The sequence below is a fragment of the Micromys minutus genome (assembly GCF_963924665.1).
Source record: "Micromys minutus genome assembly, chromosome: 2".
Taxonomy (NCBI): domain Eukaryota; kingdom Metazoa; phylum Chordata; class Mammalia; order Rodentia; family Muridae; genus Micromys; species Micromys minutus.
Genome location: NC_137971.1, coordinates 51,328,342 through 51,338,942, shown reverse-complemented (window position 1 = coordinate 51,338,942; position 10,601 = coordinate 51,328,342). Strand labels below are relative to the sequence as shown.

The following is a 10,601-nucleotide window of genomic DNA, read 5'->3' as shown; positions in this document are numbered from 1 at the left end:
ACCTGAGCACATTAGCAAAGTCCCAGTCAAAGTGCTATGTCACATTGTCAGGCACTCCACCCCACAGTGTCCCCATCAAAGGATGTCCAGCAGAGTCACTATGATGTTCCTGCCTCATACCTCTTCTTGAGCTTATCTAAGAGAAAATAGATTCTGGACAAAACCATTCACTATGCTCTGAGAGACTCAAGGGCATGAAAGTTGAGGAAAGGCTGACAAACTGTCAGAGACAGGAGCAGATGACAACGACTGGACAACTGCTGGGTGGTGGCGGCACATGACTTTAATCCCAGAGCTTGGAAGGCAAAGGCAGGTGGATGTCTGAGATTGAGGCTGGCCTGGTCAACAGAGAGAATTCCAGGACAGCTAGGGACATACAGAGAAACTCCGTCTCCAAAACAAAACCTAATTAAATAGTGGGACTGAGAAATTGCAAAGGCTGGCTGGGAATCCTGTGAGGACACAGTAGCAGTGTGAATCCTGTGAGAACACAGTAGCAGTGTGACTCCTGTGAGAACACAGTAGCAGTGTGAATCCTGTGAGAACACAGTAGCAGTGTGACTCCTGTGAGAACACAGTAGCAGTGTGAATCCTGTGAGAACACAGTAGCAGTGTGACTCCTGTGAGAACACAGTAGCAGTGTGAATCCTGTGAGAACACAGTAGCAGTGTGACTCCTGTGAGAACACAGTAGCAGTGTGAATCCTGTGAGAACACAGTAGCAGTGTGACTCCTGTGAGAACACAGTAGCAGTGTGAATCCTGTGAGAACACAGTAAGTAGCAGCGTGCAAGAGACAGGCATGGAGCTTTTGATTGGGAAATCACCTTGCATTCCTACAGGACACTCTTGTTGGTGGAAAATACACTCTAAATCATCTGAGATAATGAGCCATCCAACGGGAAATGTGTGCCCAAGGGCTCTTCACTGTGATGCACATGAGAGGCTGATGCAGGAGGATGGTAAGTTTGAGAAAAAACAAAACAAGGAGACAATGTAAACATGTTGGCAAGTCTAAAGACTATGAAACAGTAACTGTGTCTAATCTGTGGTTGCTTCTTAGTTGGTTTGGTTTGGCTTTGAGACAGAGATTTCAGCCCAGGCTGACCTTTAACTTGGTGTGTAGCAGAGGGTGGTCCTGAATTCCTGATCTTCCCACCTCTAGCTCCTGCATGCCAAGATGACAGGAGTGTGTCACCCTGCCCAGGTGATGTTACTTGTGACTATCAACTTGATAGGATTTACAATCTGCAGAGAAACAAACGCAGGTATGTGTGGGAGTTTTCTGACTAGGTTAAAGGAGCAGGGAGACCCACTCTAAATGAGGAAGTAGTGTTCCATAGACTATGCAGAGCTGAATATTAAGGAAAGCAAGCTGAGCAGAAAAGGCCAAGGAATCTACACAACGCAGAACCCCAAGGGGCCCTGCCAAGATGGAGATGCCCTGTAGAAAAGAGCCAACCCTGGTGTTGCAGCCTGGAGTGTGCACACGAAGCCAAAAAGCCAGGGGCACCCCTCAGCTGGGTGAAGGAAGAAGAGGCCCAGAGAGAGCTCGGACACAGGCAACCAGCCTCTTGAGCCAGGCTGAGAGGGGCACATGAGCCTCACCACTGCCCTGGGCCGAAGCAAGCCAGCACTGCCCAAGAACACCAGCAGGAGCAGCTCTGCCAAAGCATCTCCACCAAGCAGGAAAAGTGCTAATGTTCACAAAGACTGTAGCCCACAGGGAAACAGACTGCAATGGCAGAAAGTATGTTTGGTCAGCTGCCCAGTTGTACCAAAGTGGGTGCCGAGGTTGGAAGTGCTGGGGGAACCTTTCACCTGAACTACAGCAGTCCAAACTTGCTAACCCCAACCCTGGATCCCAGACTGACCTCATCCTCCCTTGGAGTGACTTTGCACACCAGAACAGGCTGTCCAGCACGTGGGTGCTGAACTCAGATCAAGGCACAGTGTGGTCTTTCGGAGTGAGAAGGAAAAGAGGGGCACAACACAGGCTGGACGCCCACCCAGCCTCTTCTCAGGCCCCAGGAAGGGCCTGTCTTTCCTCTCCACCCACCTCTTCCACTTTGGGAAGAATGTTTTCTGGCACGGGTTGGGGAGCAGGCTGGCCTTTCAGCCCCAGTCTGGGCCTACCTCTGCAGGGTCCAGCATTCTCAGCCTTCAGGGAGACCCAACCTGGCCACAACCCTGTATTTGGAAGCCCACACTTGCTAATGAAAGACAGTGGGAACTGGCCAAGCCAGAAGGCTCAGGGGACTCTGAGACAGCAGGACAGGAGGAATTCTGGCTCTGAGGACAAAGTTCTAAACCTGAGATATCAGCACAGGGTTGACAGGGAACAACAGGACCAGAAGACCTTGGGTAGTGATGCCAGTGAATTCAGTGACACTTCCATGGAGGATGGGGGCAGTGCCACAGTAAGCAGTAAAAGCCTCAAGTTGTGACAGACATCTTGTGGCTCTTGCCACAGCTGTGAGAAACAGTATTTGTATCTTACATGATGTGAGTGCATGTTTGTGTGCCTGTGTGTGTACCTGTGTGCATGTGTGTGTCTTTGTGCCTCTGTGTGCATGTGCCCATGTGTGTGAGGCAGCATAGGGTAAAAGTAGAGGGTCCTGATAGTTACAGAGCAAAAACTGGGTCCCTTCCATGCATGTCCCCCCCTGAATAAAAATGTACACTAACCTCAAATGACAGTTTTATTTAATGAATGTGTCCTGGTACATAATGGGTTTAGTAGGGGTTTTTGTAAATTATTTTAAAAGTGCTGTATAAAATACTTTTTAAAAATGTCGTTCAATCTTGCAGGGTGTTCCTAGCTGCAATTCTCTGTGGTCTCAGTGCATGTATAGATAAGTAAACACTTGGTTCTTACCATCACTATGAGTGTCAGAGACAGAGGCTGGAACCCTTGACCATTTCTAGTGCAAATATTCAGGCTAGAGATAGCAGCTATCTACCTTGGAAGTGATAATGTGGTTGAGGCGTGTCAGGACACCACAGGGATAAGGGTGTCACTGGCCAAACGCTGTCCCTGAATTCTGTAGTCATGGCCTGTAATTAGAAAACATTTCAAACACACAGCTACCAAATAGCTAACCAACCATCCCCTGTCTAGTGTGGGAGTCTGGCTACTGGCTCTGTAGCTCAGCTGAGCCCAGATCATCCAGTATGCAGTTGCTGGGTATTCTAACATCCATGTAAGCCCCTTCATACGAGAGCTACATATTTGCTTTTAATAGTGGCTCTAAAAGGTGATCCCACATATTCATTTGACTGTCCTGTTCTTGATGGTGAACCCCAGCCCTGGAAACACCAGCAACCTGCATGGCTTTCTGAAACCCTTCTCCTGCCCAGGAGAAAGAAGGGCTTGGCCAATGCTGAGGCCAGGCTGTAGGCATTGGGGTCCTGGGAGTTAGGCAGAGCGATACCACCTTGGCTGAGGTACCTGTGGCAACTGGAAGCTGAAGATGTGCTGGACCCCAGATGTGAGGATTCCATCTGTGATTACACCTGTCTCCCCTGAGTTCTGCAGCTCAGTATACTAGATTGCTGTGTGTCTACTTTGTGGCTGAATTCTGCTGGCATGCTAACATGGAAGTGAGTTTTCTACTTTATGCACCTGGGTCTGCATTGTAAATCACTTCTGTGCCCAAATGCAGACACATGTTCCCACCGTCCTCCGTGCCTGCCATGTTGGAGCTGTGACATGGTGCAGGGCTCTGTGGTCCCATTGTGGTCCTAAATGATCTGGATGTATGTATAATGAACCCATTGTGCACATTTGTTTATGTTTTTCTGGGAGAAACAGCTTTGTCATCTGTGTTTCTACCTTAAATTTGCAGAGTGCTTTTAACCCTTGAAAATAAAATCTTGTTTTATATATAAGACCCATACCAGTTTTGGTTTTTGTTTTTCTAATGAATAAAATACTGTCCACAAGAAAAGGAAAGCAATCTGAGCACTAGCATTCGTTTCTGCTTCCTGACTGTGGGTTCGGCGTGACCGGCTGCCTTGTGCTTCTGCCTCTACACCTTCCCATTGGAATAGACATAATTTTCTGATGTCTATTCCCTTCCTTCCTTCCTTAAGCTTCTTCTGTCAGATATTTTATCACAGTAGTGAGTCATGTATTACACTTGGATAGTAGTACTGGTGTGTGTGTGTGTGTGTGTGTGTGTGTGTGTGAGAGAGAGAGAGAGAGATGTGTGTGTTATGTGTATGTATGTGTATGTGATGTGTGTGTGGTGTGTGATGTGTGTATATGTGTGTGTGTGATGTGTATGTGATGTGTGTGTGGTGTGTGATGTGTGTGTATGTGTGTGTGTGATGTGTATGTGATGTGTGTGTGGTGTGTGATGTGTGTGTATGTGTGTGTGATGTGCATGTATATGATGTGTAGTGTGATGTGTGTGGTATGTATGGTATGTGTGGTGTATGTGTGGTGTGTGGTGTGTATGTATGTGTAATGTATGTGGTGTGTGGTATGTGTGGTATTGTGAAGTGTGTGGTGTATATGTATGTGGTATATTGGTGTATGGTATGTGGCATGTGTGGTGCGTGATGTGTATGGTGTGTGTGGTGTGTGGTATGTGTGGTATGTGCAGTGTGTATGTGTGGTGTGTGTGTGGCATGTGCAGTGTGTATGTGTGGTATGTGTGGTGTGTATATGTGTGTAGTGTGTGGTGTGTGTGGTGTAAGCACCGGTGCACTCATCTATGTGAGAGTGAATGGAATCCAGCAGTTGATACCTGGATATCTCCGGTTACTCTCCACCTCCATTTCTAGCTGACCCTCACCGTCATTTCAACCAGCATGACTGGCCGGCAAGACCCTGGGATCTTTCTATCCCCACCCCACCCCCACCCCGCACTGCGGTTATAAGCACAGGCTATTATCTCAGACGTTTTACCTGGGTGCTAGGGATCCAAACTCAGGTCCTCACGAGTGTCCTAAACAGCAAGCATGCTATCCTTTCCCAGCCCCTATTAATGTTTCATTTTAAAGATCAATTACAGTAGAGGTTTGGAGCACAGCTGAGCGGTAAGCATATGCCTGGCAGGCTCTAACCCCACACCCAGCACTGGGCAGAGCTGGGCTAAAGTCCAGGCAGCAGTACACGTTAGACAGCATCCCACGGACCCTGGTGGTTACAGAGCGGAGCAGTGTTAGCTGCAGAGTAAATATAAACGCCAGGCCTCGTGGTACGCCTTTATAGTCCAGCGAGCAAGTAGAGGCAGGTGGATCTCTGTGAGTTTAAGGTCAACCTGGTCTGCATAATGAGTTCCAGGCCAACTGGGATTACTGGGGAGACCATTCCTTGAATGGATATACAGATATATTCATATAAAAGCATGTACTTACACCAGGCATGGTGGCGTATACCTTTAATCCAGCACTCAGGAAGCAGAGGCAGATGGATTTCTGTTCTTTCAAGATCAGCCTGGTCTACTAAGTGAGTTCTGGGACAGCCAAGGGCTACAACACAGAAAAAGTCTGTCTCAAAAAAAAAGTGTGTACTTACATACATAAATCAATATACACACACATCCATATGCATGTATAAACAAGTTTAGAGAACACTCAACACACCTTAACCATACATAATCTGAAACCCAAAACACTCTAAAATCCAAAATTTTCAGCACATATAGGATGGCCATAAGTGGGAACTTACACATCATAAAACTGTTTCATGCAAAAAAAAAGACTTGGACTGCTGTAAAGAAAAACTACCAGTGGTATCACCCAACACTGGACCTGTGTGCTACAACACTGGACCTGTGTGCTACAACACTAGACCTGTGTGCTACAACACTGGACCTGCATGCTACAACACTGGACTTGTGTGCTACAACACTAGACCTGTGTGCTACAACACTGGACCTGCATGCTACAACACTGGACCTGTGTGCTACAACACTAGACCTGTGTGCTACAACACTAGACTTGCATGATACAACACTGGACTTGTGTGCTACAACACTAGACTTGCATGCTACAACACTGGACCTGTGTGCTACAACACTAGACTTGCATGCTACAACACTGGACCTGTGTGCTACAACACTACACCTGCATGATACAACACTAGACTTGCATGATACAACACTGCCAAGAAGGAAATGCCCACCAGTGCCACGTTGGCATGGAGGTTTCAGGAGCAACCAAAGTTTTCTGCCTGGATTTGAAGCCTTCCCCACACGAGGCAGTTTGTGTCTGACACTATGGATCTGGTTAAAAGCCCGTGGCTCGGGAGGTCACGTGTGCTGGGAAAGCCCGTGGCTCAGGAGGTTGCGTGTGCTGGGAAAGCCCGTGGCTCCGGAGGTCACGTGTGCCGGGAAAGCCCGTGGCTCGGGAGGTCGCGTGTGCAGGAAAAGCCCGTGGCTCCGGAGGTCACGTGTGCCGGGAAAGCCCGTGGCTCGGGAGGTCGCGTGTGCAGGAAAAGCCCGTGGCTCAGGAGGTCACAGGTGCTGGGAGAGTCTGCTCCAGTTCTGCTAAGTGCACGTGCAAACTGTCTCTTCAGTATTTGTGTTTATCAGTGCTCAGGTTTGGTCAGAGAGGCGTCTCTCTGCAGTGGGCAACCATCACCGCAGAGATTCGTAACTAGTCAGAGAGCGCAGAGCGAGTAACTGCAGAGGGCTCAGTCCTAATTTAAGACAGCATCAAAAAAAAAAAAAAAAAAAAAAATAGTTGTAGCAATCTCCCCTCCAAAGAACATTGCAGGGAATGGAAAGAACATAAAAGCTAGCAGGTGGAGCGCTGCTGTGAAGTGCTTTCCTCTGGCCGAGGCTGGGCCCCTCAGGAAGTCCCTGCAGCAGAGATTGCCTGCAATGTGACCAAGTGAAGGTCGGTTAGCATTCCGGCAGGCAGCACTAACCGGACTCCATGTGACTTAGTGGGGGAAGAAAGAGAGGACATAAAGATGGGAAGGGAACATGTTGAGGGGGAATCTCTAGGGTGAGATTCTTACTACGACAGAGGTTATGATCGAGGATATGACAGATACGAAGATTATGATGACCGGTACAGAAGGTCGTCCTCTCCTTACCTCAGTCGCCACAGGTCACAATCAAGATTCCGTTCCTGTAGCCCAAGACGGTATTGATGCTGAAGGGATTGTGCCCAAGGACTTTGCTTTTTCTTTTCTTTTCTTTTCTTTTCTTTCTTTCTTTCTTTCTTTCTTTCTTTCTTTCTTTCTTTCTTTTTCTTTTTTTTTTTTTTTTTGGATTTTGGATTTCCAAGCTTCCATCACTTCCTAGTCCTTTAAAAAAAACAACAACAACAAAAACCTGGCTCATTTAATCTGTTCATGGCCAGTTGTGCTGTGATACTCTTACAGGTGTGACTGTCTTTTCAGCAGTTGAACATCTCAGGAAAGGAGCGCCATGTCATGCTCTGTGTTTCTTCTTTGCCAACTTCCTTCCATGAGGAAAGAAGCCGCCTTTTGGAAGCTTTCTCCGATGGATATTGTAGTAGACATTACAAATCCGTGGTTATGACAGACTGCTTTCTAATCCTCTCTGGGGGAAGATAAATAACACTTTAGGTCAGTCATGTCAGGTTTGTCTGGAGCGGCATGGAACCGTTGAACAGTTGAATGTAGAAAGTTTGAAGCTCTAGAAGAAAATGTGGGACATTTCTTTTGAAGAAAACTTTGAGCCTAAAAATTAAGTCACCTTTTAGAAATTAAAAACTTGTAATTCCTATAAGACATGTTGTATTTGAATTTGTATGTTAAACCTTATAAACTTAAAATGTGATCTTTATGTTAAATTTTCAGAAACTTTAAGTATTCCCTTAATCAATCACCGAAGGACAACTTTTATTTATTACCTAGAAAAACTGTATAACTTGCTATTAGAAATTTTGGAATTGGGACACTGGTTACATGTGTTATTATATAGGATCCTGAAATACATGTGGGGAAGAGTAATTTCAAATAAAAGTTAATTTGAAAAAAAAAAAAGAAAGAAGCAGGCCTGTCCTGAAGAGAGATAACTAATCAAGTGGTAGGCATAGAATAGTTTGAATGGTTTAAATAAGTTTGGAACTAGTCGGGGAAGAGCCAAAGCTTGTGACCAATGCACTTAATAATAAGTAACTAGTCTCAGAGTCATCATTCAGGGACTGAGGGGAAAAAAAGGATTTTTAAAATTGTTGTTACAACTTGCAGAGGTGACATTCTGTAAATTTACCCCCAACATTAAGCCACAGTTGGGGACCTAAGGTTTGCCTGTCAACAGACATCGTCTTTTATGTTTGTTTCTGTTTTAAAACTCCACATTTGAGATTTATATTGACTCATTGACACTGAACTTCAGACAACAGCCTTGTTATTCATGTCTGGATGAAACTAGGAAGCAGAGCATTGTGCTCCTGGGGGAATCACACAGCAGGCTGGAGCTGAGTTCAAATGGGGATCATTTTAAACAATAATGTCACCAACACACACACACACACACACACACACACACACACACCACGAGGGGATTCAGGAGATGGTTCTGTGGGTAAGGTTCTTGCTTCAAATGCGTGAACACTGGAAAACGGATCCCAGGCAGAGACAGGGAATCCCTGATGCAGGCTAGAATTGGTGAGCTCAGGGTTCAGTGAGAGACCCTGCCGACTCCTGAGGTTGACTTCTAGTCTTCACATATTCACATATCACAAACACACAGAGAGACAGAGAGATGCTGTGTGTGTGTGCGTGTGTGTGTGTGTGTGTGTGTGTCCAGACCTTGTTCACTCAGGAGCAGGCTCGTCTCAGCTTGGGCAAAGCTGGGCTGAGACAGTGCTAGCTCAATTCTTTTCTCCGGGCAAAGCCTTCCTTCAGACAGGTGACCTTCGGTCCCAGGTCTCATGCTTCGATTTTCGCTCTAATGAGAAAAGCAATAAGAAGGAGGCCAAAGCTCACCCCTGGCACCTGTGTTCACGCACGTTCAAGAACAAAAGCGTGGGTGCAGGTCCCCAGGCACTTGGGGGTCACCGCACCCTAGTGCAGGGCAGAGAGGGCTTGCCTGAGCCCTCACCCCACCTTCACTGCTCTCGGAGGGGAGGGTGGATGAACACAGAGCTTTGTCCACAGGGCTCCCAGTCTCTTCCTCCTGGGACTCTTTGCCAATTCCTCCAAGCAAGACCAGATACGAAATCCACTGCAAGCGGAGTGTCATGGGTGTTTTTCTGTGAGCATGAGCTTGGGGGACCTCACTGCCATGGCTGCTTGTCCAGGGGACCCTTAGCCCTCCACATCCTCTTCCTTATGAAGAACTACTGTGGAGAATTTTGGTAACTAGAATCTTCCCTGTTACAGCCACATTGAAACCGAAAGCAAACAGCACTGAGGACTCATGGGCTCCTCCCCTCTAACCACCCTGCAGACCCATTGGTGGTTAATGGTTGGGTGCGCGGCCATTTTCTTTAGTGTTTTAACCACTGGTGGGTCGTCCACTGTCCAGTAAGTCATTTCCCACCCACGCTTCTGTGATTCAGCCCAGTGGGTCACAACAAAAACCAAGTTAAATTTAAACCATTTCATAGGAGCCAGTGAGATAAATCCACATGTCAAGTTATTTTCACATAAGCCTGACAAAAATTCAACTCTCAGAACCCACACACGGCCGAGCGCGGCAGCTCATGTCTGCAATCCCTGCAGTCTGAGGGGAGATGGGAGGTGGGGACAGGTGCTGTCCTGGAGTACACAGTAGCCAATCGTAGCAGCTCGGCAGAAACAGCTTCCTCAGCAAGGAGGAAGGAGGAAACCTACTCCTGAAAATGATCCTCTGACCACCACAGGCCCGGTGTGACCCATGTGCACACACACACACACACACACAAGCACACACACATAAGTGCACACGTACATACAGGTAATAAAAACATTTTCTATGGTGAAGAAAAGGTGTATATCTAGGATTAGCCATCTGAACTCAGTGTAGAGGATCACAATCTTGTTGGCAACATCTAGAGCATCATAATCAGGAGCCAAGCCCACACATGCCTTCTTCTCTCCATCAGAACTTATCAGGGTATTGACTTTGGCCACATCAATGTCATAATTTCTTCACGGCCTGTTTGATCTGGTGCTTGTTGGCCTTGACATCCACAATGAACACAGCGTGTTGTTGTCTTCTAGCTTCTTCCTGGCTGACTCGGTGGTCAGTGGGAATTTGATGATAGCACAGTGGTCAAGCCTGTTTCTCCTGGGTTCACCCTTTTGAGGATATTTTGGCTGCCTCCGGAGCCGCAGGGTCTTGAGCCTCCAGAAAGTGGGTGACATTCGGGTCTTTTTGTGGCTGTGGACACCTTTCAGCACTGCCTTCTTAGCTTTCAAGGCCTTGGCTTTGGCTTTGGGAGGGGCAGGAGCTTCCTTTTTTGATTTTGGCACCATCTTGGCGGAAAGGGCGAATAAAAACACTGTAACCGTAATTTAAGTCATTTTTAGTTGAAATAGAACAATTTCAACTAAAGCTAGCATGCCAGCATCAGGCACTGCTAAGACGGAGGGGAAATGCTCCTCTCCTGGGGAGCAGAGGTTAAATATTGCCAAGTGTCATAAAAGATTACCAAGTGCTGTTAATTCTTTTGTATTGTTTTGTCT

The 10,601-nt window shown here is 46.9% G+C and overlaps 1 pseudogene across 1 annotated transcript; it reads right to left on the bottom strand.

Moving 5' to 3' along the window:
* Nucleotides 1-8,833: 8,833 nt before the first annotated feature.
* Nucleotides 8,834-10,391, bottom strand: LOC308417593 (large ribosomal subunit protein uL23-like; annotated as a pseudogene). The gene is made up of 3 exons: nt 9,948-10,391; nt 9,039-9,156; nt 8,834-8,880 (listed from the first exon to the last, which is right to left on the bottom strand). The product of its transcript is annotated as a large ribosomal subunit protein uL23-like (transcript).
* Nucleotides 10,392-10,601: the final 210 nt, after the last annotated feature.